This window comes from Desmodus rotundus, chromosome 7, assembly GCF_022682495.2.
Source record: "Desmodus rotundus isolate HL8 chromosome 7, HLdesRot8A.1, whole genome shotgun sequence".
Lineage (NCBI taxonomy): Eukaryota > Metazoa > Chordata > Mammalia > Chiroptera > Phyllostomidae > Desmodus > Desmodus rotundus.
Window position 1 is genome coordinate 109496612 of NC_071393.1, and position 25411 is coordinate 109522022.

General features: G+C 39.5%; 1 protein-coding gene and 1 pseudogene across 20 annotated transcripts in view; one reads left to right on the forward strand and one right to left on the reverse strand.

Annotated features, from left to right (window-relative positions):
- Positions 1-2067: 2067 nt before the first annotated feature.
- FUT8 (fucosyltransferase 8) overlaps positions 2068-25411 on the forward strand; it is a 187087-nt gene continuing 163743 nt past the window's right edge. For 8 of the 20 annotated variants that reach the window (XM_053927882.1, XM_045201384.2, XM_024567233.3 and 5 more), the window contains exon 1: positions 4299-4999. The gene's annotated coding sequence lies outside the window, so the exon portion shown is untranslated. Of the gene's footprint in view, positions 2161-2630; positions 2755-4298; positions 5000-6230; positions 6351-6676; positions 6772-6979; positions 7049-10504; positions 10744-25411 lie in introns of those variants that run through there. The other 12 variants (XM_053927880.1, XM_053927885.1, XM_024567229.3 and 9 more) reach the window with 9 other exon arrangements.
- LOC112311948 (oligosaccharyltransferase complex subunit OSTC-like) lies at positions 6181-16389 on the reverse strand (annotated as a pseudogene).

The window sequence follows — 25411 nt, forward strand, 5'->3', positions numbered from 1 at the left end:
ATACTGCAATAAAAAAAAAAAACCCCAAAACAACAACCGTCTAAATATTAGTGGCTTCAACAACAAAGATAACTTTTACTCAAACTATCCATCCTGACTTGATGAGGGTGAAAAGTAGGCTGTATTACATTGTCCTTTCTTGGGGACCTGGGCTGCCAGAACTTCAACAATACTAGTCTTTAGGCTTTGGCAGAGTAATAAACCGTGAAGACTTACATTTGCAATTAAATGTTTTACCTAGAAGTGACACATATCACTTAAACCACAACCCACTATAGAATAATGACTAATGACTATAACTATAACTAATGACTATAACTAGTCACATGGCTCAACCAACTACAAGGGAGGGGGTGGTGGCAGGGATGTACATGTGAAAATATAATCTCTGTATATGCCCGGAAAGACAGGGTAAGCATTACAAGTCTCTGTCATACCGGAGAATTCGTTTACTGATTGACTCAGGCTAATTGAGTTGCCCTTTTGTAGCTAGAGGTTCAATGGTTACCTAAAAAACAAACAAAAACAAAACAAGCAGCTCTATTAATAAGGAAAATATAGGACTGGATGTTGAATAAGAAATCAATAGTGTGAACTATATGATACCTTATCCCAAAGGAGAAGAAAGAAATTTCAGCCATGGAGGCAATTCACAGGGAGGGGTAGTTTGGGTACTTTCATCAGCCTCTAAATCAATCACTTCATTTACTCTTCTGATTGAAAAGATTGGCTCTAGCTCTTTAATGAGTGGGTGTAGATAGACAGTTTCTATTGAAGGAGTTGGCTCAAAAGTGACTTAAAATATTTATTGAGTTTGAAAATATAGGCTGTTTTTCCATATTTCATTTTTGTAGTTACTGTCAAGCTGGTTAGATTTATAGTTCAGAACTGGCAACCAACTAACATTTATCTAGTCCAATCCCTTTATTTTACAGATGAGAAAATTAAGGCCCAAATGGGTAAAGTGATTATTTCAAAGTCACGCCTTCTTGTATGTAGCAATAACAGGGTTGTCTTTTGAATGATCTACTGCAAAATGGAATCCTCTAAGCAAAATGTAGCTACAGCAACAATTAGAAAACAGAATAATTAAAAATTATTAACAATGTTTCCAGGGCTGATATCCTATTGGTCTACATTGGTAGAGATGAGGAAATTTCTAAACTATTTGGTAAGTAGCTGCTGCTGAACCTCCTAAGAGCCTCCTCAACCCCTCCTTGTGACCCCACAGATCTCTAACCCCTGAAATAATTGGGTCTACCATGAAGGGTTGATTAGAGAATTACACGATGGGGGTAAAGAGTTTATTATGGGGGCTGGCACTCAGCAATATTACGCCTTGGCAATTACTTTATTATAGTCATTAATAAAATGGTAGTAAATTTCAAACTAGTTCCTATAAGAATGTTCACAACTTTGGAAATGTGATAGTATTAAAGTTTATTAACTTTGGTCTAGCTAATCTCTCAATAAAATTGTTACTCAGGTACTCACTTAACCTTCATTTTGATATTTTCCATTGTTTAATGGTTGACTCCTTCTTTTCCCACCTGCAAGAACCTCATAGCTCTGGTTGATGACTAAGCATTTGGCCCAGGCTGTGTAAAAGAATATGATGCACAGTGGAACCCTGGCTGTCAAACTTAATTTGTTCTGGAAAACTGTTTCAGAAGCGATTTGTTCAAAAACCGAATCTCCTTTGTCCCCTGAAAGATGCATGACTGATCATACAGGTATCAGCATGCCAGGGTTGTCGGGCACAGAAGCGAGACCTGAGGTTCTGTTAGACAACCAAGACATTTATTCTGTGAACCAGTTGGTTGAGAACCAAGTTGTTTGAGAACCAAGACATTTGAGAACCAAGGTTTGACTGTACTTAAAAGTTTCTTAGTTCTCAGTATAATGTCATAAAGAATGTTCTGCACAATGTTTTGCTGAGCAGAACTTTAAGTTTTTGCATAAGCAAAGATAGGCCTAAAGCCTAGCTGGTGAGGGAGGGGTGGAGGAAGTCGGTGGAACACTTCTACTTTCTTAAGCAAATATGCGAAACTAGGAGTGATGTGAGGCACAGGCAGGAAGCTGGGGTGAGAATAGAGAGTGAGAGGGCCCAGCAGCAGAGAGGGAGGCTGGAGCTTGTAGAGAAAACATCCTTTGACGGAGGTGTGTTCTGGTGGCCAGCGAGGTGTAGAACCTTTTGGGGATACTTTCTCTCAGAAATTTACCATTACCTATCAAGAGAAATGCAAAGTTTTAGTAATAGTCCTCTCTAGAGAGAGCAAAAGGTTTGTGTTTTTTAAATGCTGGGATTGTTGTGAATTTTTCTGTAATTACATTTTGACCTGGAACTTAACGTGTGAAGATTTGTTCTCAAAAGTCAGTTATTTGATACTTCCAGTTCTGAGGTGGCAGCTAAATCCTAGGCATGTCCTGGGAAGGGCTTTGATGATACTGTTCTGTCACAGGCAGGGAAGCACATTGACATAGCAGAGCACAACTGGAATCACTGAAGAACTAGTTTCTGCTAGAGACACCAGTTATTTCGTATTTTAATATATATTATACTGTGCTATAAAAATACACTAAATCTTGGATAAACATCCCTTGGTTAGATTTTTTTTGTTTTTTGCCAGGAGATAGAGAAGATAACTATTTTAATCCCTAGGATTCTGGAAAGGAAAAATAGAGACCAGATAAACTGTTGTTTTGAGGTAAATGGAAAGCTTTGAACTTGGAGATCTTGAGGTATTCTACAAGGTAAGCTTTAAACATGTTTGCTAAAATACTTTTTAAAATGCTGTTTAAACTAAAAAGCAAGTATCTACCTTACTTCTGATTTCTAACATATCTAGAGTATGACGGATAAGACTTTGGCCTTTAACCCATCTTACTACGGCATAAGCCCAAAATTTCTGTTTGTTTCCAACCACCAAAGGCTGCAGACCTTGTAGCAGAATTCTGTTCTCTTGATAGGCTCAGTGGAGAAACCGCTGCAGTGGAGGATGGCAGCCATGATTATCGAATGATGACTAAGCCCAGCTGGAACTTAATTCTGGCCCTGCCCGTGTATTTTTTGACCTTAGATAAGTCACTCCACTTTTCTCTTAATTTTCTCTCCTTACAGGGTACTAATAACAAAAATAACCAAACTACTGCGTGGAGAACTTTTTGTTTTAAAGGGCTGCCCATAAATACCAGTCACACATCTCACAAACCTCTCTCGGAAGCTTCTTGAGGGATAGGGAACTTTTTTTTTCTCTCTTGAATCAGCAATATCTTATTTGTTTCTGTAATACAGTTCCTGGCCTTTAAAAATGTTTCAGTAAATATTGTAAATTCATGTTCGTTATTAGGCAGATTAGCGTTTTGTCAGGCCACTGCCTCTCAAACCTTTTCTCTGTGATCCTTTTCACACTCAGCATCTAAAAGGCCACTGCTATTTGTTCAAGGATAAATGCCCGAGGCATTTACTTAAAAATATCCAAGTCTAGGAAAATAATTCTTCTCTCTTTAGGGCAGCGTTTCGCCCCCCACAGAACTGCATCCCAGGCTTGGGGTCTGGGTCTGGAGGCACAGGGAAGAGTTCGGTAAGGGAAGCTCATTCTCCCACCCTCTGATTGGTCGGCTCGTATTCCACTCACGCAGCTCGCGTCTGATTGGCCATTGTGGTACCCCACTCGGCCCGCGAGTAGTTTGTGTGCCCGGACTGGCGCTTGGGTCCTCAGTCCCCCTCGGCTTCTGGGCTGGTGAGCTAGCTCTTTGGCCCACCGCTCTGTGTCGCAGTTGCCAGAAATTTCTCGAGTCTGAGTGGGTAGGAAGCATACTAAGGAAAAGCCTCCACACCCCTCCGTCCCACGTTCTCTTTTCCGTACAGAATAAACTTCCGCCTCAGAGGGGCTGTTGCAGCCGAGGGGCTGTCTCAGCCGCGGGTCGGGGGAAGAGGCCAGGCATCGAACTCAATCCCTCATGGGGGATCTTGCCGTCCGGGCGAATGTGGAAACACAGCTCTGTCAAGATAAAGTAGGACTTAGCTGGTCCCATGTGGATGCGATGGCATAATATGTTCGCGTTGCAAGCCGCAGCCGGGCAGCAGCTATCGCCCCTAACAAGTGGCAGAGAGCCTGCTTCCAATCTCCAGTACCCGCGCTCATTTGGGCCACGGCTGAACTAGCACGGTCTGGCCGTTCTGGCCCAGGCATTCCCTGGAGGTGGCGCTCCCGGGAATGGGGAGCCAGCTAGACTCGCGCCCCCCTCAGCCTCCGGCCTTCAAGCAGTAGAGGGCGGCCTACGCTCATGTTGGAACCGTCGCCCACGTGTGCAGACGCTGCACAACTGAAAGTCTCCGGGTCCCGCTGTGGTCGGAGGCTCTGCCTGGCCGCGGATGCTGCGGCTACTCTATCCGCGGGGGGAGCCAGAAGGGGTGGGGAGAACCCCAGGCACACGCCAGGGTCGCCGTAGGTGGCAGCGGCCGGCGCATGCGCGCCCTCTCCCAGAAGCCAGGAACACTGAGGGGCGCGCGCCCCCATCCGCGCGCGCACGCTTGCGCTAGCCCGGGTTTCCCCGCCTGCTCTCGTAGTCAAAGCGCTCAGGCGCGTGCGCGTGTTATCTCCGGCGGACCCGAGTGGCCCGGTTCTCTCTGCTCCAGGCTCCCGCCCCTCGCCTCTCCCTCGGAGTTCCCAGTCAACCCGTCCCCTTCCTTTCCTGGCGGAATGGGGCTGGCGCTGCTCGGGGTCGCGCGCCTGGGACTCGGCTCGCGCTCGGTCTCGCGCTGTCAGCGACTGCCCGGCTCGCGCCGCCTCGCGCTCTGCCTCAGTCACTGGCGCCGAAGGCTCCGTTAAGCAGCGGCGGCGGTTCCTGTTTCCGTTTCTTCCTCTCCCTTCAGTCGAGAGTAGCATCCTCCACCCAGCCACCCCTCCCACTCCCACACGCAGGGCAGCTGCGGCTGAGGGCTGTAGCGGCGGCAACTGGGCAACAGCGGAGACCGCCTCTGCTCCCGCCTCGGGTAAGGGGGCGTTTGGGGGCCGGGCCCTGCACGCCTCGGGGTCTGGGGCTGAGCAAGCGCGGGATCCGCTGAGGTTCCCGGGATGTGACTGGAGACTGTCGCTGCTCTTTTCCCCCAGGCGATCCCTGGGCCTGTTGCTGCAACTGCTGCTGCTTATCCAGCAGCTCCGGGAAAAGTGGGGAGGGAGCCCTCCGGACGATCTGGCGGTCGCCTTTGCGCCGCCGGGAGGGCGCGGGCAGGGGGTGAGGGCCGGCTGCCGCCGCGCCTGGGACTCGGAGCGGCGCGGCCGCTGCCCTCTGTGTCTCCCATCGTTGCACCGGGCAGGGGCGGGAGCCGAGGAGAGGAGAAAGGTTGGGGGCGGGGTAGGAGGTGTCCTCTTCTCTCCTGCACACCTACCTGCCCTCTCTCCAGCAGCTCCGTCCCAGTAGTCGCGGACTGCGGGGAGGAGGATGCCTTTGCGTTGTGGGCTTTCGGAGAGGGGTCCTCGGGCTCTCCAATTCGGGGAGTGGACCCGTACAAGGATCCACTCCCAGCGAGGGGCCAATGCCTGGACACTTAACGGCATGAGTGCTCCCGCACCCCCCTTCCCCCATTTGATTTGGAAATGATGAGCTGGCGGCTTTTGAGTATCTAAACTTACTTGGAAAGGTTAAATGATTCCATCTTTATTAGTTAAAGGAGATTTGTCCTGCAAGAGTGAGTGGGTTGTGGGTCGCAGCACCTGTTTTCTCACCGTGGGGACTGCAATCTTAAGCTACAGGGAACGCCAGAGACGCAGTGTATTTCTTAAGTTCAGTGACAATGTCGTGATTAGGGTTCATCCCTGGGGAGCTTTTCGCGTTTTGCCATATTTTAGCTTGCTTGCTTATTTATTTATTTATTTATTCAATTATTTATTTATTTAATAGTTGTAGAAATGTAGTATATATATTTTTAAGAAACTAAAAACTGAGAAGGAAATGCCACTTAACATCATTGGTATGTCAGTATGGGGCAGCAGGAGAAAACACTGATAAGCTTGTCTCTTTGATACCATATTCTAGCCCGAGCTTCAATATGCTTCCCATGTTTTCTAGTAGATGTTTTTCATTCTTTTCCATATTTCATATCAGAGAATTGATACAGCCTTTTAAAACTTCATAAACAGGAACAAATCCACAGATTCCTTGTCAAAAGGCACTCTAACCCATCAGATAGCCTGGCAGTTTCATTCTCATGAATACTCTAGCCATTTAAAAAAACTCAATAGGACAGGGATGAATCCAGTGAATAGAAGAAACCTACTGAGTTTTGGAATGTTTGGTGCATTGGATCAGTCTAAGATTATGAAACCTAAACCAGGAAGCTGCATGTGAGTCCTTCCATAATATATTGCCCATTTTACTCTGTAGGCCAAGAAAGCTATTGGTCTCTGATGCCCATGTTCATCAGTCATAGAGCCAACACTTGGAGGTTCAACAATAACATAATAAGTTATTCCTCTGGTGATGAATAAGTAAGACACCACCACCAGAGCATACACCCAGGGTGGCTTCTTCAGCTTCAATTTGGGGCATTCCAGCTCTAAGAACGGGACTGGTACAGTCCATGTTGGTGGTGGCAACAGCAGCTCTCTATCTCTGTGTTAACTTTTTGATTGAGGTCTTGAATAAAGGTAGGGAGAGGTGTTGTTTGACTTGCTGTGTTTGAATTAATTTGCAGTTGACTCAAGCCAAGTTAAGAAGGTGGACCTAGAAAGCCAGAATCTCTAGTAGATAATCCCAAATTTGCAGGTAACAGAACAAATTTCAACAAAAGGTCTTTTTATCAGTTTAGAATAAGACTCACCACGCATAACTGACTGAACTTTGGCTTGGCTCTCTTTAGAAACTGTAGGCAAGGTTTCATCATACTAGTTTTTTTTTCCCCTTGTTGTTCCTGGGGTTAAGTGCATATTTATTTTGATTAAATTATATGTTTTTATACATAATTCTTTTAAAGGGTACATCATATAGAAATCACTTCTGGAGAAATTATTTAAATATGACAAAGCTACACTGACATACTGGAGTAAGTTCTATTCTCTCTTCTTTAAAATAAGTTAAAAAACAAACAACTTAAAATGTTAATGCCAAAATAATGAGGCCCTGTATGTTGCTAGCCTTTGTAAAATATACTATAAAATGCATATAGAAAGTCTTGATTACTTGATTTATAAATACAATAGTAAAAGTATGGTGGGAATTTAAACATTTGATATTGTGATTTTATAGTTTACTATGTAAGAATGTAGGGAGTTAGAAATGGGTAATTTAGAAGGAAAATAGAGGGTAGTTTGGATGCATGGATTTTCCTTTTGCTGCATTGTAAGTTGAGAATTCTACTTGAAGAGCTGAACAACTGGAATGAAACTTGCATAGATTGCAGAAACATGCAAAAATGTATTTTTGATTGAGTAGTGAGCTGACATGGGTATATTGTGGTTTATTAGGATAGTGGTTCAAAATAATTTTCATAAAGTATATCACTATATAGATTTATTTTAGGATGTTCTTAATTTTTAGTGTCATTTGGAGTTGTTTTTCTACAAGTCAATTCTGTTTGATATGTATGGAATTGAAAAAAACAGTAATTCTGATTACATTCTGCAAGGTTTGATTACAAATTTTAACTAGTTATTTTAAGGAATTGGAATGTCTTTAAAAGTGGTGAATTTTGAAATTTGCTGGTGGCTTGGAAAAACTTGTGTTCCTTGTTTATTTTTTAAAGTGCAGTTGTATTATTAGCAGGTTGGTCTGGAGGGGGAGCTAGTGCCAAAGCAAAGCATAGCTTAATATGTTTGAACTTTTAAAACACTCCAAATCAGATTTTTATGGCCAGAAGAAACATTTTTGATGAAAAAAGTAAGGGAATTGATATAGGCATATATCTATCCATAGTTCTTTGTGGAGATTATATATTACACATTAATTAAAATATCTTTTCATGATCTGAAATAATGGAAAGTACTTGTTTAAGATTTATTGAATTTCTCATTTGAAATCTCTGGAAATATGTCTTTAAACTTAGAGTGTGAGATAGTAGTTACTTAGCCTTCTTTTGCAGTATGTCAGAAGGGAAGGAGTATGTCTTGACCATTTGTGCATATTGCATGTTGTTAAATTTTTTAGTTTTAATATCTATAGTCTTAAATATCAAAACTTCAAGTAGAGTCATACCAGCAAAGATATAAATTGTGTAGTAATATAGGTATTTATTAAAAGTAGAGGTACTTTCAATAAAGAAATGGACCCTTGAAACATTGGTAGAGCAAGGATCCCAAGGTCACTTCTTAACCTGTCTCCTGCAATACAGTGCAGTGAGTCCAGCTGATCTACTAAATTGAATTTGTGCCTTTGAAATGAAACAGTTATTTATTTATTTTTGGTCTATGGCACTTTATTTAGATGTCTAAACTGTAATCTGTGGGGTATGTGAATTTATTTCTCACTGTTCACATTCTTCAAAGTCAAGGCTAGAAATTGATAGTATGTTTATTAAAATCATTAGAATATTTATTTAGTTGCTGAAAATAGTGGTTGGGCTGTATGTTCTCCATTGTTCTTCATTATGTAAATAGAATTTGTAAAATAAAAAATTGATTCTTTGAAAGGAATGACAATATCTGTGAGAATAGTGATGTGTTTACCATATTTATGGGGTTAATGCTAAAAATTAAACAGTTTTATAAGATATGCCAGAATAGTTTTATGTGCTTTTTACCATTTTTTAAAAATGCTGAGACCCAGGAATGAACCATTCCTGTTTTTAATTGTTATTTTTTGACAGAATTTAATGGGGTGACATTGGTTAATAAATGATAGGTTTCAGGAGTACGGTTCTACAAAATGCCATCTGTATATTGTATTTTATATTCACCACCCCAAGTCAAATCTCCTTCCATCACCACTTATCTCCCTTTACCCTCTCCTTACTTATCCTCATCTCCCCTTTCCCTCTGGTAATCACCATACCGTTGCCTGTCTATGAGAGGTTTTTTTGTTTTTGTTTTTTGGTTAATCCCTTCACTTTTTTCACCCAGCCCCTCTGACAGCTGTTAGTTTGTTCTCAGTATCTATGACTCTGTTTCTGTTTTGTTTATTAGTTTATTTTGTTCATTAGATTTCAGGTGTAAGTGAAATCATATGGAGCTTGTGTTTCTCTGACTGGCTTATTTCACTTAGCATAATACCCTCCAGGTCCATCCATGCTGTTGCAAAGGGTAAAATTTCTGCCTTCTTTATGGCAGAGTAGTATTGTGTAAATGTGCCACTGTTTTTTTTATCCTCTTATCCACCGATGGGCATTTGGGCTGCTTCCAAATCTTGGCTATTGTAAATAGCACTGCAATGAACGTAGGGGTACATATATTCTTTTGAATGAGTGTTTTGGGTTTATTTGAATATAAACCCAGTGATTCATTCCCAGAGTGAAATCACTGGGCTTTAAGGCAGTTGGAGTTTTAAGTTTTTGAGGTAACTCCATACTGCCTTCCACAGTGGCTGCATCAGTCTTTATTCCCATTAATAGTACTTGAAGTTTCCCCTTTCTCTACATCCTCGACAGTACATACTGTTTGTTGATTTATTGATGATAGCCATTCTGACAGGGGTGAGGGATATATCATTGTGGCTTTAATTTGTATTGCCATGATTAGCGATGTCGAGCATCGTTTCATATGTCTTTTGGCCATCTGTATGTCCTCTTTGGAGAAGTGTCTATTTAGGTCCTTTGTCCATTTTTTGATTGAATGGTTTGCTTTTTGCTGTTGAATTTTCTAAGTTCTTTATACATTTCGGATATTAATCCTTTATCAGATGTATCATTGACAAATATATTCTCCCACTCATTGGGGTGTCTTCCCATTTTGTTGTGCAAAAGATTTTTAGTTTAATGTAGTCTCATTTGTTTGTTTGTTTATTTATTTATGTTGTTTCCCTTTCCTGAGGAGATATAGCAGAAAAAATGTTGCTATGGGAAGTATTTGAGATTTTACTGCCTATGTTTTCTTCGAGGCTTTTTATGGTTTTGAGTACAACATTTAAGTCTTTAATCCACTCTGAGTTTATTTTTATGTATGGTGTAAAAAGGTGGTGTAGTTTCATTATTTTGCATGTATCTCAATACCTATTTGCAGTTTTCCCAGCACCATTTATTTGAGTAGACTATCTTTACCCCATTGTATGTTTTTGACTCTTTTTGTCAAGTATTGAATGTAAAGACGTGAGTTTATTTCTGGACTCTCTGTTCTGTTCCATTGATCTCTATCTCTGTTTCTGTGCCAGTACCATTGTGTTTTAATTACTATAGCCTTTTAATTGTTATTTTTGATTTACTGAAAACTGCCTTTAGTGAATCTTTTGGTTTAATTAAATGGTAAGTACACCCATTTTATATTATAGCACATTTGTAAAAGACCATTTAAAATTTAAAAAGATTTTTATTTTTAAAATTTTTTTAAAAAAGATTTTATTTATTTATTTTTAGAGAGAGGAGAAGGAAAGGAGAAAGAGAGGAAGAGAAACATCAATGTGCAAGAGAAACATCATTTGGTTGCCTCTTGCATGCCCCCAACCCGGGACCTGGCTGGCCCGCAACCCAAGCATGTACCCTGACTGGAATTGAACTGGAGACCTTTTGGTTTGCAGAAGGACAGCCAACCCACTGAGCCACACCAGTCAGGGCAAAGAATCTCCATTTATAGTCATAAGAGTAAATATATACATGTAAATAAATTTCTTAAAAATTAAACAAAACTAAGATTCTAAACAACTCTGAAACTGAAAGTGTTACTATTATAGTACTTTTATACCCTGCATCAGTACTAGCTCTGTGGTAATTTTCAGCTGAGATATCTTCTTTTAAGTCTTCTGTAGTCAATAGTCCTGTAGTAGGTGTAGCATTTAGAGGACAAATACAAGATTTCCTCTGATTCTCCGTTCTGTGCTTCTCTGGCTTATATTTTTTTACCATAAAGTGTATAGTTTCTTTTGTTGCAATTTGAATTGTTATTAAATTGTAGTTTGATATGATACAATTAAACACATTTAAAAGTAAAAGATATTTACAGTTGACTTAAAAACAAACTTAAAATTCGCAACAGAAAAAATTATATGGGGATATTTATGCATTTAAAATATATTTCTTTTTTAAAAAATTTTAATTTTGTATTGTTATTCAATTACAGTTGTGTGCCTTTTCTCCCCATCCCTCCACCCCACCCCAGCCTAACCCCCCTCCCTCCCCCACCTCCACCCTCCCCCTTGATTTGGTCCATGTGTCCTTTATAGTAGTTCCTGTAATCCCCTCTCCTCACTGTCCCCTCCCCACTCCCCCCTGACCATTGTTAGATTGTTCTTAACTTCAATGTCTCTGGTTATATTTTGTTTCCTTTTTTCTTCTATTTATTATGTTCCAGTTAAAGGTGAGATCATATGGTATTTGTCCCTCACCGTCTGGCTTGTTTCACTTAACATAATGCTCTCCAGTTCCATCCATGCTGTTGCAAAGGGTATAAGCTCCTTCTTTCTCTCTGCTGCGTAGAATTCCATTGTGTAAATATACCATAGTTTTTGGATCCACTCATTTGCTGATGGGCACTTAGGTTGCTTCCAGTATTTGGCAATTGTAAATTGTGCTGCTATGAACATTGGGGTGCACAGGTTCTTTTGGATTGGTGTTTCAGGGTTCTTAGGGTATAATCCCAGCAGCGGAATTGCTGGGTCAAAGGGCAGTTCCATTTTTAGTTTTCTGAGGAAATTCCATACTGTTTTCCACAGTGGCCTCACCAGTCTGCATTCCCACCAACAGTGCACTAGGGTTCCCTTTTCTCCGCATCCTCTCCAACATTTGTTTGTGGATTTGTTTATGTTGGCCACTCTGACTGGTATGAAGTGGTATCTCATTGTGGTTTTAATTTGCATCTCTCTGATGGCTAGTGATGCTGAGCATCTTTTCATATGTCTCTGGGCCCTCTGTATGTCTTCCTTGGAGAAGTGTCTGTTCAAGTCCTTTGCCCATTTTTTAATTGGGTTGTTTGTCTTCCTAGAGTGGAGTCGTGTGAGTTCTTTATATATTTTGGAGATCAGGCCCTTGTCTGAGGTATCATTAGCAAATATGTTTTCCTATACTGTTGGTTCTCTTTGTAATTTGGTGCTGTTTTCTTTTGCCATGCAGAAGCTTTTTATTTTGGTGAGGCCCCATTTGTTTATTCTTTCCTTTATGTCCCTTGCTTTAGGAGACATGTCTGTGAGGATGTTGCTGCGTGGAATGTCTGAGATTTTCCTGCCAATGTTTTCCTCAAGGACTTTTATGGTGTTACGACTTATATTTAAGTCTTTTATCCATCTTGAGTTTATTTTTGTGTATGGTGTAAGTTGGTGATCGAGTTTCATTTTTTTGCACGTAGCTGTCCAGATCTCCCAACACCATCTGTTGAAGAGGGTGTTTTTACTCCATTTTATGCTCCTGCCTCCTTTGTCAAATATTAATTGACCATAAAGACTTGAGTTTATTTCTGGGCTCTCTGTTCTGTTCCATTGGTCTATGTGCCTGTTTTTATGCCAGTACCAGGCTGTTTTGATTACAGTGGCCTTGAAAAAATATATTTCTTAATGGATTAGTTTTGTTTCAATCTTTCTCTTTATAATCTACTCTCTTACCTACATCTCCCCTTCAGTCACCCTCCATCATCCCACAGTTTTCTCTTTGGCGTAATTAAGAATCCAACCAATAAAATGAACCATATCACTCCCCTGACATAGTTTTTTCTTTTGTGATTAAAAATAACTTTATATCAATCTGTACACTATTCTAAATATATGAGGTCTGTCCGGAAGGTATCCACCATGTAATATGAAGAAGATAACAAGGTATAAGAAACATTGCACGTAGGACAATGATGCCTCAGTCCCCTTCAAAGTAGTCATCATGGAACCTCACATAGTTCTTTCTCCCAGTTGCCATCAGTTGCCCTGTTGTATTTTCCTGAATCTTATCGCTGGTCTGAAATCTCTTTCCTTTCAAAGGTGATTTTAGTTTTGGAAAAAGCCAGAAGTCACAGGGCGCCAAGTCTAGCCTGTATGGGGGCTGAGTCACCTGGGTGATTTGATGTTTTGCCAAAAACCTCTCCATGAGACATAATGCAAGAGTGGGTGTGTTGTCATGATGAAGCTGCTGATCATAGCTGTGGCCTTCTGAATCATCCAAATAGATTCTGCAGAGGAATGTTTAAGCTTAACGCAACATTTGACGCAGGTTCGTTTCTCTGTTTACTCAGTCGTGTTGAATGCAATGGCCACACAGTACACATGCTCACTTAACGGCATCTACTGCCCTGAATGACTGGTACAGTGAAGTAATCATTGTTCATGCATGTGCATACCAGTCCACTCTCCTTGGCTGTCAGGTTACAGTAACGTCACGCAAACTATTATTATTGCAATAATAGCTGGATTTTTTCTGGACAAACCTTGTATAACCCATATAAACTTTATTTATTTTTAAAAAGTATTTTATTAATTATGCTATTACAGTTGTCCCATCTCTCCCCCTTTGACCCACTCCATCCAGCACCCTCCACTCCCTCATACATCCCCACACCATTGTTTGTCCATGGGTCATGTGTTCTTTGTTCTTTGTAGTTCTTTGGCTACTCCATTTCCTATACTGTACTTTATATCCCCATGGTTATTCTGTAACTACCTATTTGTACTTCATAATCCCCTCACCTGTTCATTCCTCCATACCCCCCTCCCATGTGGCAACCATCACAACCCTGTAAGTATCCATGATTCTGTCTCTGTTATTGTTTTCTTAGTTTGTTTTTTTAGATTCAATTATTGATAGATATGTATTTATTGCCATTTTATTGTTCATAGTTTTGATTTTCTTAAATAAGTCCCTTTAACATTTCATAGATTAATAGTTTGGTGATGATGAACTCCTTTAGTTTTTTCTTACCTGGGAAGCTCTTTATCTGCCCTTCAATTCTGAATGATAGATTTGCTGGGTGGAGCAATGTTGGCTGTAGGTCCCTGGTTTTCATGATTTTGAATATTTCTTGCCAGTCTCTTCTAGCCTGCAAAGTTTCTTTTCAGAAGTCACCTGACAGTCTCATGGGGACTCCCTATCGGGAACTAACTACTTTTCTCTCTGTTACTTTTAAGATTCTCTCTTTATCTTTAAGCTTTGGCTTTTTAATTATGATGTGTCATGGAGTGGGCCTCCTTGCATCCATCATGTTTGGGACTTTCTGTGCTTCCTGGACTTGCATGTCTGTTTCCTTCACCAAATCAGGGAAGTTTCCTTTCATCATTTTTTTCAGATAGATTTCCAATCTCTTGCTCTTTCTCTTCCCCTTCTGGCACCCCTATGATGCGAATGTTGGAACACTGAAGTTCTCCCAGAGGCCGCTTACCCTATCCTTGTTTGTTGTGGATTCTTTGTTTTCTTGTTCTGATTGGTTGTTTTTTGCTTCCTTATGTACCAATTAATTGATTTGATTCTCAGTGTCATCCACTCTACAGTTGTTTCCCTGTAAATTGTTCTTTATTTCAATTAGTGTATCCTTTGTATCTGACTGGATCTTTTTTATGCTGTCGAGGTCCTCACTAAGTTCCTTGAGCATCGTTATAGCCAGTGTTTTGAACTCTGCATCTGATAGATTGCTTATCTCCCTTTTGTTTAGTTCTTTTTCTGGAGTGTTGATCTGTTCTTTCATCTGGGCCATGTTTCCGTTTCCTTGTCTCCTCATTTTGGCAGCTTCCCTGGGTTTGTTTCTATGTATTAGGTAGAGCTGGTATGACTCACTGTCTTGGCAGCATGGCCTTATGTAGTAGGTGTGCTGTATGGTGCAGTGGTATAGCCTCCCCTATCACCCAAGATAGGTGCTCCAGGTGCATCCTCTGTGTAGGCTGAGTACACTCTCCTCTTACAGTTGAGCCTTGGTTGCTGTTGGCAGGTCAATGGGAGGGATTTACCCAGGCCAGTCAGCTGCAAAGACTGGCTGTGACCACTGACTACCAACCTCTGCCCTCCATGGAGGATCAGCTTTGCAGGGCTGGGTAGTGGTGCTCTGACATGGTTATAGCTGTCCACTGGGTGTGCAAGCCCTGGGATTCCCAGGGTGGTGCAGGCCAAGGTCAGCTTCCACTTGTGTTCTGCCTGGGGCCACCGTACCTGAGCTATAAAGCCATCTGAGGTGGATGCTACTTGGGTTGAGCTGGGAGATTCCCAGGTGAAGTCAAGTTGTGAATCTAGACTGGCTGCTGCTAGTGCGCCAGGCCTGGGGTTACTTAGCAAGAGGTATGGGAGCTAAGGTCTTACTAGGGGCTGGGGTTTTACTGAGTCTGGCAGTTGCTTGTTGGATAGGACTTAGGAAGTTGTGATACAAGCCAAGACCAGACATTCATATGGAAAAGTTTCTATTAACTGCTTGGGTGGGCTCATAGGTTGGGTGGGACAGAGCCCCAGGTGATCTCTAGGACAGGACAAACAGTGTCAGGTTAGTGTAGTCTCAGATATGGCAGCCGCCTGCAGGCCCTGTGGCTCTGCTTGGAGAGGGTTCTGAAAAAGGACAATGGCCTCTGCCCGCCTGTCTCTTTTGGAGAAAGCTGTCCTCTATCTCTTGTGCTGATTCCAGACACTTCTGTTCCTCATTGTTTGCCACTGGTGCCTTTCATGCCCTGGTGTGGAGCTCAGAGGGAGTGAGTTTGTATAAGTCTGTGTTGAGTTCTTTTAAGAGGAACTGCTGGGACTTCAGCAATTTTCTTCCACCTATTCAATCCCCACTGGTTTGCAGCTAGAAGTTATCTTCCTGGCACTGGAGCTCTGGACTGGGGGCCTATTGTAGGACTGGGACTCCTTGCTCCCAAGATATCCCTTCCGAATATTTACCCAGCACACGTGGATGTGGGACCAGCCTGTTCCTTGTTTCTGCCCCTCCTACCAGTCTGAATGGATGTTGTTTTTTTAATTCGGTAGTGGTCAGACTTCCATTCAACTTGATTTCTGACAGTTGCGAGTGATGGTAGTTCTATATTTTAGTTGTAATTTTGATGTGGTTGTGCGAGGAGGCAAGCCATAACCTATATAAACTTTATATGATACTGTACATTTTCTTTGTAATGGAAGAAGAGCAAATAGGGCCTATGGGATTATGCTATATATTTCAATATAAGAGTTATTTATACTCTATATAAAGCTGAGTTATAGCATTAATTTAAGTTTTATTTGAAAAGATTTTTAGAAAAGATTTTATTTATTTATTGTTAGAGAGAGAGGAAAGGAGGGAGAAAAACATCGATGTGTGAGAGAAACATTGATTGATTGCCTCACATGCTCCCAACTGGATACCTGGTCCCATAACCCATGCTTGTGCTGTGACTGGGAATCTTTAAACTGGTGACCTTTCAGTTTGCAGAATGATGCCCAACCCACTTATACACACCACTCAGGGCTTATAAAGATTTTATTTGCAGAGCTATGGTATTAATTTCATTTAAGTTTTTATTTAAAAAGATTTTATTTGCCAAAACCTAATTCCTCAGTTATTACTTTCTAAAAATATCTTTTGTGATAGTTTTTTTGGTCAAAAGTGATAATGTGAAAAAATATATTTTGAATTTTAAGTTTTTTAAAAAATTAACAAATTATACCCATATAAGTCTAGTGTTGATGTGGTTCAAACTTGCCTTTGCTGTATTCTTTTTTTCCCTCTTGTACTGGTTATACAGTATAACTCTTCATTGAAGCCCTGTAATAAAACTTTAAAGACCACTTCTGAGATGTTCCATATATTTGTTGTGTCTTAGAACTTGTGTTTTTCTAATTTAAATGTTTTTCATCTCTATGGCACACATAAACTAATTACTAAAGTTCTCAGGTACACCATAAAATACATTTTCTGCTGACCTGACAAAAGAAATAGATATGCTTTTGATTCATTCATACCAGATGGCTGTTGTGTTGGTGGTTGTCATTTGTTTATTTGACAGCTTTAGTGTCTCTGACTAAATGGTCAGGTAGTGCATGGTTTAAGAATCCTTGCAGCATACTGGTTGAAAATCACTGTTATAAACTAATAAAATATTGATATTAATCTTAGATATAAGCGGGAAGAGCTAATGTTTATTTTAGAATCTGACTTATGAGAAACATTACATACTATGAACTTTAAATGCTAAAACTTTCTGATTATAAATGAACAAAAATAAATGAAAATGGAAGATTCTTCTATTTGATTTATTCAAATATACACCTAAAATGAACCTGTTTTGTGTCTATGTAAATCTTATTCAGTCAAGACTGTTAGTGAACCATGAATGAATTTTAAATTTTTACTAATTTTGTAGCTGGTTATTTATATCATATCTCTTAAATGAGATATCAAATCTCATTAATACTGAGAGCCAGAATAAATTTGCCTTAGCAAAAACAATATTTACAAACTATCAAACTATAAAAGCATACCAAAGTTATATAATGCTTAAGTCAACATTTCATAAGCTAGTTTTAACAATCATTTTTATAATTAAAAAAAATTATTGATTATAATGTCTTGACTAGTGATAAAGGTGGAGAAATATAATTTGTAGCTTTTATGTTATATCTGTTGTCACAGAACTTAGCTGTGATTGGGTCAGTCAGTGAAGGAAGGTAGATTGAGGGGGGCAGAGGATTGTACTGATTGATGAGCCAGCCTTATTTGGAGGTGAGGGAGATTTTTTTCTTGTTTTTCTCTCTGCCTCCACATTCTTCCACCTGTTTGTCATCCTTCCTCTTCCAACAGTGGTAGAAAATATGGGAGTAGTTCATCTTTATAGGATTTTTTTTCTTAGAGTTCATAGAACATGTCCTGGAAAAACATTAGCTTTTATATTACAATAGGTTTATTCTAATGATTTTATTTCCTTTTGAGGTAGTAGGCAAGGGACTAGAAGAACTTCAGTTGCTATAAGGTTTAATATTACTTATTTAAAAGACGATTTTGTACCTCCATATAAAAAGAGAAATGGGGAGGAACCAGGATGGCGGCGTAGGTGGACACACTGCGCCTCCTCGCACAACCAGAACTGACAGAATCAAACAGCAAGGGGGACCAACACCAAGGAAATAGAAAATAAACATTCATCTAGACTGGTAAGAGGGGCGGAGACGGGCACCGGGGTGGAGAGGACTTGCGTGGCTGTGGCGGGACTGAGACTGGCGGAGTGTGGGACAAATGGCGCAGGCAGTCCGAGCACTAGCAGACCCTGCGGCCCCACATTTGCACAGATAAACCCAGAGGGCCGGACTCAGAGTGGCGGAGAGTGGGGCAGGCAGAGTGGCGGGTAGCACCCTGCGGCACCACATTCGCCCACAGATAAACCGGAGGAACGGCGGGGAGCCAAGCAGACCGTGAAACCCAGGGCTCCAGCTCGGGGAAATAAAGCCTCAAACCTCTGATTGAAAGCGCCCCTGGGGGTTGGGGCGGCAGCGGGGGAGACTCCCAGCCTCACAGGAGAGGTTGTTGGAGAGACTCACGGGGGCCTAGAGTGTGCACAGGCCCACTTGCTCGGGAACCAGCACCAGAGTGGCCCAGTTTGATTGTGGGTAGCGGAGTGAAAGATTGAAATCCGGAGGAGAGTGAGGCGGGTGCCATTGCTCCCACTCGGCCCCTCCCCCACGTACAGCATCACAGCGCAGCCACCAGCATTACCCCGCCCCAGTGAACACCTAAGGCTCTGCCCCTTAAAGTAACAGACGCTCCAAGACAAACAAACAAACAAAAAAAATGGCCCAAATGACAGAACACTTCAAAGCTCCAGAAAAAATACAACTAAGCGACGAAGAGATAGCCAACCTATCGGATGCACAGTTCAAAGCACTGGTTATCAATATGCTCACAGACTTGGTTGAATCTGTTCGAAAAACAGATGAAAAAATGAAGCCTATGCTAAGAGAAACAGAGGAAAATGTACAGGGAACCAATAGTGATGAGAAGGAAACTGGGACTCAAATCGATGGTATGGACCAGAAGGAAGAAACAAACATCCAACCAGAAAAGAATGAAGAAACAAGAACTTGGAAAAATGAGGAGAGGCTCAGGAACCTCCAGGACACCTTGAAACGTTCCAACATCCGAATTATAGGGGTGCCAGAAGGAGAAGAGGAAGAACAAAAAATTGAAAACTTATTTGAACAAATAATGGAGAACTTCCCCAATCTGGCAAAGGAAATAGACTTCCGGGAAGTCCAGGAAGCTCAGAGAGTCCCAAAGAAGCTGGACCCAAGGAGGAACACAACAAGGCACATCATAATTACATTACCCAAGATTAAACGCAAGGACCTACATCCAAGATTACTGTATCCAGCAAAGCTATCATTTAGAATGGAAGGGAAGATAAAGTGCTTCTCAGATAAGGTCAAGTTAAAGAAGCTCATCGTCACCAAGCCCTTATTATATGAAATGTTAAAGGGAGTTACCTAAGAAAAAGAAGATCAAAAATAGGAACAGTAAAAATGACAGCAAACTCACAGTTATTAACGGCCACACATAAAACAAAAACGAGAGCAAACTAGGCAAACAACTAGAACATGAGGGTTGTCAATAAGGGATAGGGAGGGGGAGGGGGGTAAAGGTACAGAGAATAAGTAGCATAGATGATAGGTGGAAAATAGACAGGGGGAGGGTAAAAATAGTGTAGGAAATGTAGAAGCCAAAGAACTTATAAGTATGACCCATGGACATGAACTATGGGGGGGGAATGTGGGAGGGAGGGGGGTGGGCAGGATGGAGTGGAGTGGGGGGGGAAATGGGACAACTGTAATAGCATAATCAATAAATATATTAAAAAAAAGAAATGGGAGATATTGGTTCATTTTTTTATAATATATTTTATTGATTATGCTATTACAGTTGTCCCATTCCCCCCACCCCCTTAGTCCCCTCTGCCCTGCACGCCCAGTTTTTAAGGGGCCTGTATCAGTCACATTATTGTTCTGCTTAATATTTAATATATTATAATCCCCTCTCCCAATTTCCTGGCATACATTCTCATGCCTGTTGTGTTATTTCTGTCTTCATCTGTTGAGTTTCTGACTACAAAGATTGGTTTTTAGAACATCTCTTCATTTTCTTCTGAGCCTCATTGCAATAATATAATGTAAAAAAAAAAATACTGCTTCCATTGATGAGAACTAACTCCTAAACTAAAATTGACAGCAATGCTCTCCATTCATGGGGGTACTGTTAGCAGGTTTAAGCCAATTATTGTTTAGGAAAGTTCATAGGGAGGAAAGTATGTGTTTGATAATCAGGCCCCTAATCATTTGGGATCTGACTGATTCACTTTTTGTAGCACATGGAATTGTACATGAAAGAGAGATATATTCAGTAGAGGTTATGTTATATTTTTCATGTCTTGATTTCTTTGAATAAATACTTAATCCATACATTTTAGCAAATGTCAAAAGATTATAATTTTGAGGAAACCTGTTTAAAATAAGAACTTAAGCCAGGGTAAACATATTGATATCTTTTTATAAGTTTCTGATTTTTCTTTCTCTTTTAGAAAGTTCAGTGAAACTCTAGGGCTTAGGAAGGTGGTAATTGAATTTCTTGAGGCCAAAAGATCTTTCCTTAGCTTTGGTAAACTGAGCCTCAGCAGCATGAGAATATGCTGTCAATCCTGAGTCAGCTGAAGAGATAGATGCCTACTAAGGATGCACAAGTAATAACTAAAGAAACTTGCTAATATGCAATTAGGAATAGTTCCTCTTAATAAAACAACTCTTCAAATGTTTAAAATTATGATGGTATAAAGATATTATGAAAAGTGAAGTCACCAAGGAATTCTGCTTTGGAGCAATTTGTCAGACCAGATAACAGATAAAAGCACATCTATTCTATAACTGTCTGCAGAGGCTTACCTAGAGTGGTGCAGATCCTACCTTAGAGGAAATAATGATCAATAACTAACATGTTTCATAGAAATTTTGCACATTCTTTATGTGTATATTTGTGCAGTACCTGTCACTTTTGGTTTCCGTGGCACATGTAAGGTTAGAAGGTAAGGTACTTACCTTTTAGAAATTCTGAAGGGAAAAGGATTTGAGGTTGGTTTCTTCGTGTGTTAGTGATATTATGGCATATTCTGAGAGTTATACAGTCTTAAAGGTAAAATCTGAGTTCCTTCTTAGTCATTTTTTGAATAGCTTTATTAAAGTACAATTTATATACTGTAAAATTCACAGTGCAAGTTTTAGCAAATTTATGCAGTTGTGCAGCAATGATCACAATCCAATTTTAAAATACTTTCACCCTCCAAAAAGCTCCCTCTTGCCAGTTTGCCCATTCCCTGCTTCTACAATATGTACTATTTTGTGTCCAGCTTCTTTCATTTGACATAATCCTGTTTACTAATTTGAATGACTGGATAAGGTACAAAAGCTTTGAACTTGGAGGAATCAAGGAGATTTGGATACTAGTGTTGGCTCTGCCACCAAACATACGAACTTGAGTAGGCTACTTACCCCTCTGGGCCTCCACTTCTTTTCTTCATAAAATGAATGAATTTGATTTTCTTGTATTAGAATTTTCACCACTGTGTAGAGATTCAGTGACCTTTTCCTAGAATGTATTTTAACTGTTCCCTTACATACAGTCACTGTTTTTTTGTGTTTTTTTTTTCCTGAATCAAAAACAAGGCTTATGGTCTAACAGATGATTCAACAATGGACAAATTCAGGCTGTCTTGAGGAATCCAGATAGCTAATTAAACTTTTTCTTGGGAATTTCTTAGTTTATGTGCACAACTTTGAGACAGAGATAATCTTAAATGTTGAGTTAATAATAAAGATTTTTGAAGAAAATAAAGGCAAAGTTAAATAATTCTCAGAGGTAGGGCTTTAAAAGCAATTGAAGCTTCTTATGAACATAAGAAAAAACTGCTTTTTGGTTATATTTTGTTTTGGCAGTAGAAGGTGGGGTGGACTGATTTCAGTTAAGTTTGAACCAACTTAGACTTAAGGCAGCTGAATGGGCTTAGACTATTTTTCAAAGATAAACCAAAGGAAATGTATGACTACCATTAGAAAGACCATTCTAGGGCTCATCTGGAGGCAAAGCCAGCAGGTAACATTCAGGTGACAAACTAAGAAAAAAATACTCATATAGGGAATTAAAAAATAGGGGTGTATATGTGTATATAATACAGGGTCTGGCAGAAGTAACGCCTAATGCCTCTTTTTTATTACAAAATCTTTTACTATAAAATCATATGTATGCAGTTCTGTAACATAACTATAACACTCAAGCAAACCATGACATTTTAGGTGAAATGTTCAAATTAAAACTATAAATTATGACACCCATATTATTACCCTAGCAACCATACTCAAGCAGACCTTCCTTCTGCTGGACCCTGTTTGTGTGGAGCATGAGTAGACATCTGACTGAGCAGGGTCATGTTAGGTATACACCAAAAGGATAATGTGCATTTTTAGTTTAGTATGAAAAAAGGGCATTGAATCACAACTAGCGAAATTTAAAAATGAGAGTGTTTAACTACTTTCAAATATTCAATCATTTGATTCTTAGAAACCATTAGAGCTTCTTGTATTACCTAATAATAAGCATGTCTATAAAATGATTTAACTTACATTTTACCCAACATATGTACCCACAGAGCAGACACTGTGGAGGAGGGGAGTGTATCTAAAAATATATTTTAATGATTATGTCATTATAGAGGCATAAGAAAATTTATTTCATGCATTATAGTCACACTTTCTGTTAAAAGTGGTATTTCTAACTTAGATAAATTACCTTTTGATAACTAGAAATATCCCCAAATCAATGCTATATTTAATGAAAGAATTGACAATATTGTAAAGATTGTGTTAAGACTTTAAAGGAGTTCCAAAAGTTGAATCTCTAAGCTTTTTATGCAATGGCAGCATTGTAGGAATAAGTACAGAGCTTTCTAAGGTTACTATTTTTATGGCAACAATATCCTTTTTATATGTGCTATGCCATATTTATTTTTAAATGTCCCACTGAATTTGTAATACATATAAAGTACCTAAGTGTGAATTATGTAATGGGAAAAATTTCAGTGTAAAGGAAAACAGACACTTCTTTCTGTAACTTCTGAGGCTTCAGAATATTAAAGATGATCATCATTCAAATTTTCCCAGGGCATTTTGTTTTTAATCATAATAAATGAGCAGCTATCAGAAGATATAGCCATTTCTAGCCTCAGAATTGCTATTCTTTATATAGTTCTCTCAAATACTTGGCTTCTAGAAAATAGATATTATGGATTTCTTAAGTAATCAAATGCTACTTTGATATTTAAGCAAAGCATCAGGGCAAGACTAAAACCACATTAAAACATTAAAATGAATTTAAAAGTTTCGTAACACAAAGAAAAAGATGGAGAAATGCACAATGGAAAAGACATACAGATCATAATATAGAAGTCTGTCTTTATAAAAGAGTAACAATCAAGTCAAATAGACTAAAGAATTTGTGCCCTTCTGCTAGTTAAGTGAAAATGAGATGAACAATTGTTTAGAAAGTGTGCTTCAAAGTACTTGCTTATATTGGTTGGCAATTCTTTCCTAATTGAGTAACTACTGGGGCTATTACAAATCTACTTTACCCCCCTTCTAGTCCCTGATTCCATATACAACTGGTCCCAACTTACAATGGTTCAACTTAGAATTTTTGAGCTTTATGATGGTGCAAAAGCAATATGCATTTAGTAGAACTATACTTCAGATTTAAAATTTTGATCTTTTCCAGGGTTAGCAATATGTGGTAAGATACTATCACGTGATGCAAGCTGCAGCTCCCAGTTAGCCATGCAATCACAGTAATCATAATACCCTACAGTGTACTGTGTTGCCAGAATTTTTTGGATACTGTATTTGTTTTGTGTTTTTTTTAATCCCATCATGCCTACAAAATGCCCATCTGTGTCGCCTACTTCTGACGAGAAGATGAATGCTGTTGCTCTTTTTTTCCTTTTATTCTCACCCGAGGACATTTTTTCATTGCTTTTAGAGAGAGAGGAAGGGAGAGAGAGACATCAATGTGAGACACTTTGTATGCTGTTTTATTTACTTTTTTTTTTTTTTTTGAAAAGAATAAGATTACCTCCAACAGAATCTTCTTCGGCTTTGCTTTTCTTTATTTCTAAGTTGTATAATTTCTCCTCTCCATTTGGTTTTAGGCATGTGTCCTTTAGGCTTTCATGGCTACTATTATTTCTTTTATCTGTTGGCATATATAGGTTCGTTAGTTAACTCCTTCATTATTTTTATATCCAGCTCCCTTAACAATATCTTTAATGGCCAAAACAAACAAACAATCAGAAAACCCCCAAACACCTTTTCTTACTCATTCTTCTCTCTTTTCCTTGCTTTTTCTTTGTATTATACAACAAACAGTCCAAAGGAAAAAGCAATTATGTCTATTGTTCTGATTTTGCTACTTTCTTTTTTACTAAGACTGTTCTCTCTTGTTACCAGTGACCATTGAATTGCCAAATAGGGATTTTTTTCAGTCTTAATTTTTGCTTTTTAATTCTTCATGTTCAACACTGTGAACCTCCTTTGTTTTTCCCGTCTGCTTATAACTTTGTAGTTCTCCTGTCTTTCCTATATATTCTAGTCACTCTTCTTTTCATTCACAAGGTCAACTTGTTTCTTAAGCATTTGCCTTACACATTTTTCTTAATCAGGATTCTTTTTCTTGTTACCTGGCCCTTTGGCTTCAGTGAATACGTCTTTCAGATGACTCCCAAACTGTGTCTGAACTTCATTTTCCAGCTGGAGAGCTCTGCCTGTTTGTCATGCCATCAAGTGCAATATGCTCAAATATGGATTTTCTTTCATTTTCTTCTAAAATGTATTCTTCTTTCTAACTTTAATTTCTCTATTACTGGCTTATCCCTTCTATTTTCCAAACTTGAATTATGAATCCTCTTTGAATTCTGCATCAGATTCATTCAGTTGTCAAACTGTGAATTTTGTTACTGCAGTGTTTCATCTGTTCTTTTCTATTTCATTTCTTACTATAGACTTTTAGGTTCTCATACCACTAACGTATAAATAATTATAATTTGATGGAGGGATAGGAGGCAGAGGCAGCTTTAGGATGGGAGGAAGCTGTACATGAAGGAAGCTGACATTTAAGTTTAGCATCAAAGAATTAGTAGGAAATTAGGCAGACAAACTGAAGAAAGTGTTATTAGAAATTATTATATGTCATCAACACATAAGACTTTTGCCCTAATCCTTACTGCATGTAGGTGTTTTTCCTATTGGCATATGCTATTGCCTTTCTTTCAGGTATTGATGAAAAACAGTGAGTAAACAATGTAAAGCCAGAGTGACTCAAAGTAA